Source organism: Octodon degus, unplaced genomic scaffold, assembly GCF_000260255.1.
Source record: "Octodon degus isolate 3935 unplaced genomic scaffold, OctDeg1.0 scaffold00066, whole genome shotgun sequence".
NCBI classification, from domain to species: domain Eukaryota; kingdom Metazoa; phylum Chordata; class Mammalia; order Rodentia; family Octodontidae; genus Octodon; species Octodon degus.
Window position 1 is genome coordinate 4125455 of NW_004524642.1, and position 5571 is coordinate 4131025.

Genomic DNA, 5571 nt, shown 5'->3' on the forward strand with positions numbered 1-5571 from the left:
CCCAGTGACTGCTCTGCATACTTTTGAAAAGATTGTGCAGTGTACCACACAAGTCAATTAAGTGCTGTTAGTTGATGGTGTCGCTCAAGATTTCTGTATCCTTACTAATTGATTGCCTGATTGTTCTAGTAGTTACTAAAACAAGGGGCTTAACACCTTCAAATTTAATTATGGTTTTGTAAATTTCTTTTATCAGTAATGTCAGTTTATGCTTGATGCATGTTGAAGCTCTGTCATTGGTTCATAGTCACTTAAAATTTTTATGGTTTATAGATCAACAATGCCTTTGTTATTATAAACTGTCTTCTTAAATCCCCATGATACTTAAGTCTGCTTTGTCTGACAAGAACACAAACACTGGATTTCTTCGGAATTGCACAGTCAAATCTTATCCATCTTTTTACTTTTATCCTATTCTTATCTTTATTTTAAGGGAACTTTCCTGTGGAAAACAAATAGAAGGATTTTGTTCTGTATTTGGTGAAACCTTGTCTTTAAAAATAGAAGCATATAGATGACATACATTTAAGGCAATTATCAATGTGTTTGGCTCTCAGCTGCAATCTTCCTACTTGTACAGTATTTTTATTGATTAATAAAATTGATAAACTTATAACAAGATGAATCTAGACAGAAAAATTCATATAACCAATATCAGGAATATTGGTTACAGTTTGCAGGTATCGTGAATAAATGGTATTATGAAAAGCAGGCCACACTCAGACTGAAGTCATTTCTGTGTAATTGCCAGACGAAGCGTGGATTTTATTTATTAAAAACTCTTAAAAATTTTAAAAAGACAAAGCTAAAAGAAAAAGAAACAAGGAAATATGATACAGACTAATTGTGTTCTGCAAAGTGTGAAATATTTAATTTTGCCATCTGTACTGCTTGATGCATTGTGTCAACTTGAGAAATTTAAAATTTAATTAAATGACTCAGCAGAGAGCCAGGATGCCTTTCAGCTGGTTCTTCCTGTTGTCACTAAACTCTGGAGCTTTGAGGGCAACAACATGAAGGCTGACTTTTAGCCTGTTCAAAATCAGGGTACTGAGAGCTTCCCCATCAACATCCTCAGCAATTATGACCTAGGGCTTTCGGTGAGCACTGGCAATTTCAAGAGTAGGTACAATGCACTGGACGCTAAAGATTTTCTTCTTGCTCAGTAGAACATAGGCATCCTGGAATTCACACTTCTGGCCTTCTGATGTGCTAATAAAGTATGGAGAAATATATCCTCGATCAAACTTCATGCCTTTGATAATTTCCAATTCATCATTCAGGGTTTTTCCATCCTTTCTGGCCCACCTTCTTCATGGCGTCAGATATGATGTCAATTATTTGTGGCCACTTGCAGAAATTATAGCAACTTGAGCAATTTCTTCGGGGTTGTCACGGGTTTGGACTGTTTCTTAAGTTCAGCAATCACAGCATCAACAGCAAACATCACACCTCTCCTGATTTCCACGGGGTTCGCGTCTCTGCTGATCATCTGAAGCCTTCCTTGGCAATAGAGTGTGCTAGGACTGTCGCCATGGTGGTGCTATCCCTGGCCTCTTCATTTGTATTGTTGGCAACATCTTAAAGAAGTTTAGCTCCAATATTCTAGCATTTGTCCTTTAAATCAATTGACTTTGCAACAGTCACACCATCTTTAGTTATCTTGGGACTTCGCCAGCTCTGTTCAATAATCACTCTTCTTCCCCTTGGCCGCATGGTAATGGTGACCACGGCGTCGGCCAGGAGGTCTACACCCTGAAGCAGGAGGGCGCGGGCGTCTGCACCAAATTTCGCGTCTTTGGAGCAAGCCCGAGTGAGCTGCGGGGCCAGCGCTAGGGACAACGGCCTGGTCTGGGAAGGACGCGGGGAGCCGGAGCGTTTCTGTGGGGTGGTGGCAGGAGCGCACGTGGTGAGGGAGACCATCAGCGGAGAGTGAGGCAAGATCAATATTCTCTGGCCAATTTGAAAAATGTAAAATATGTAAAAAACATTACACTTTTTAAGTTTTTATATACTTATAAATCAATTTTTAGGGCCGGCCAAATAGCTCAGCGGAGAAAAGCATCTGTAAGCAGTCTCAGGGACCAGGGGTTCGATCCTTGGACCTGCTGTACCCGCCCCGCCCCCAGGGCACTCTGAGAGGTGAATGAGACTGGGCTGTTGGCCCACGCCTGTAATCCCAGCACTTGAGAGGCTGTAAACAGGAGAATTACTATAAGTCTGGTCTAGTAGTGAGACCCTGAACACCCTGTAGACCCTTCCCTAAAATACAGGAAATAAATAAATAAGTAAATTGATTTTTACATTTAGCTGCTGTTGATTTCACATTTCATTCATTATTTCTATGACATCTGTCTTAGTACTCTCATTTCTGGGACAAAATATGTCTGAAATTAGGGAAGGCAACACATTTAGCTCACGGTTTGTGGAGGTTTCCGTCCGTAATTAGCTGGCTCCAAGGCAGGGTGGTGTGGCACAGGGGCAGCAGATCAAGGGGGCAGAAGACGGCAAGGCAGCAAGAGCAAATGGGGAAGAGGGAGCCTCTTCTCTTCCCTTATATTATAAGCAGGCTCCTCTCACCCCAGCCCAAGGTGGGTGTAGCTCTCAACCATCTCGGTGTCCTCCTCTTGCTCAGGCTTACCATGATTACAAAGTGAGCACCCAGGCCCCCTGCTGAGCTAAACTGCTAAGCTTCTTGGGTTGATTCAAACTGTCAACTATGTTTTTATAGAGAGGACAAAATAGTATTAAAACCGAAAAATTACAAAAATTACAGAATTTCACTTAACAAAGTAATATGACTTTTACAGTATTTTTTGTAATGTATAGTGTCTTCCAACCAGTTATTCATATTACCAGAAAGAAATATGTAAGAAATTAAGAGGAGAGGCCGGCCAGATAGCTTAGAGAACTAAAGTGCCTGCTTAGGCAGGCACAAGGACCAGGTTTCCATCCCTAGCATTCTGGGTTGACACTGCCCCCATGACACACTGAGATGGTGATTGAGACTGGATGAATGAATAAAAATATAAATCCTTGTGGGAGTTAGGAGTATAGGAAAACAAAAGCACAGGCCACTGCAGCATTCTCCCTCCCGAGAGTTGCTTCAGAGGCATTAAAATACAGGGCAGGCTGCTTGCTTGAGTGAAACAGAAGCCTAGAAAAATAGAGCAAAGTTATTCTGCCACATTCTAAAGCTGTCTTAGAATGATTTTTGTGTGATCAGTGGTCACATTTCTAATACTATCAAAAGAATTGGATTCTTTGGTCATGGGGCTTTTTTAAGTACATAATAAATTTCCCCTTGGAACACTTCAGCCTCTGTGAGCTTTAGCCTATATTTATCTTACTACCGGTGAGATTAAATTAATATTTATGAAAGATTCACTCAAAGAGAGTATTTCATTTAGCAAAGAGCTGAGGGCATTCATAGGACAGAGGTTTGTTAGCCAGGCATTAGGCAATGTTGAAATTGCTGGCTTCTGGCAAGAATGCACTCACTGTAGAGAGATTTTATTTATGACCAGGACATGTTTGGCTAGATAAAAATATGTTCCTCTTAGCTTTTTGTTTTGTGCTTTAATTGTTCCTTGAGAGTTTTTAGAAAAACAAATTTTCATATTTAAGGACATTTTTGAGGAAGCAGATCAATATTAAAGACTTGATTCCACTTTTTTAACAATCAACTAAAAGAGGAACATGTTTGATGATGTTAATTAGCCCTGATGGATTCCCATGAACCCAGCTACTCGGATGTGCCCAGTTCCACAAGAAGAAGTTAACCAGGCACATGAGTCAATAAAAATTCAGCTCAGAGCGGGAAAATGAACTTGCTCTTAGTCTATGTCCTCTCTGTCTCTGCCTGTTTCTGTCTGTCTTTGTTTCTGTTTCCATCTCTGTGTTTCTGTCCTGTACATATAAAAAGAAATGGCCCATTATCTCTCAGGCTCAGCTCCATGACATCATGATTTGGCAGTGGCCGAACATTATATGAGAAAATATTTTCTCTTTTCCTGGTCCCCTGAAATTGTTTGGACTTTTCATTTACTTTTCCATGATTGGGGCTGACTGTGCCTCTGGATTTAGACATTTGAAGCCTTGACAGTTCTTGAATTTTTCATAATAACAGATGATTCCACACAAAAAAAGAGATCATTAAATAAGAATCTAAGATCTACAGTATTTAAGTATTCAAAGTAGAGTTTACTCAACATAACATTGAAGATCAAAATCAAACTCAACTGCTTAGCATAAAAATTTACTGTGAACTGTAGCAAGCAAGAGTTAACTCAAAGAGCCAACCAGATAGCTAAGCAGATTAAAGCGCCTGCTTAGCCAGGCACAAGGACCTGGGGTTCATTCCCTGGCCTGCTGTGCTGGCCCCGCCCCGGTGGCACACTGAGACAGGGATTGAGACCAGGCATGGTGGTGTGCACTTGTAATTCCAGTGCTTGGGAGGCTGAAAACAGGAGGATCACTACGAGTACAATCTGTGTAGTGAGACCTTGTAGATACTGTACTAAATGCATAAAAAATAAAACAAAATTTAAGAAGAGTTAACTCAAAATATATAATAGAGTTGAATGTAAAACATAAACTTGCAGAAGATGGCATGCAAGAAAATCCAAGTTACTTTGAGTTTGGCCATGCATATTTAGGTATGGTAGTAGAATGATTGTTCAGAGAAGAAACTGAAAGTTAAATTTCACTAAAGCTAAAAACTGTTCTTCCAAAGTATTCAAAAAATGAAGACATATTATAGGCTGGAAGAAAATATTTACTCAAAATATGATAAATATAAGTATCTAAAAATATACGATGAATTGGAAAAAGTAACGAGGGCACAAACAACAAATTCAAAGGGGAACAAATGCAGCTATTTCAATGAAGAAGATGCACAGATGGCAAATAGTCATGAAAAGATGCTTGATATGATCTGCCATTATAAATAATACCACATTCCTATTGTGATGACTAAACTTTAAGACACTAATATTTCCAACAATTGCTGAGGATGTAAAGCAGTAATTCTCATTCATTGTAGATGAGATTGCAAAATAATGCTGTTGCATTGGAACTTGGTACTTTCTGCTCAAGTTTTCTCTATACCTAAAATTAATTTCTTTTTAACTTTATTCTTTTGGTGCAGGCTCTTACTCTAAGCAGTTCGGACTTGTACCTATCCTCCTGTTTCAGCCGTCCAAGTGCTGAGATTACAGGTGTGCGCCACCATGCCAGGTTTCGGGGTGGACACGGTTCGCCCAGGGACCCAGGGCCAGCACAGCGTGTTGTGCCGGGGCTCAAACTCCGGTCTCTGAGCTTGCCAGGCAGGCGCTTAGACTGCCGAGCTATCACCGCAGCCCTAGAAGGATAACTTTTAAAGGAATTAAATAGACTTTAAAAATATGAGAGAGAGAAACAGAGAGAAAGAGTGACAGAGACACAGAGAGAGAGAGACAGAGAGAGAGACAGAGACAGAGAGAGAGAGAGAGAGAGAGAGAGAGAGAGAGAGAGAGATAGGTGAAGAGCGAGAGAGAAACAGAGACAGACACAGAGACAGATATTAGCCTT

The 5571-nt window shown here is 40.2% G+C and overlaps 1 pseudogene; it reads right to left on the reverse strand.

Moving 5' to 3' along the window:
• Positions 1-938: 938 nt before the first annotated feature.
• Positions 939-5571, reverse strand: part of LOC101579851 — a 34967-nt pseudogene continuing 30334 nt past the window's right edge.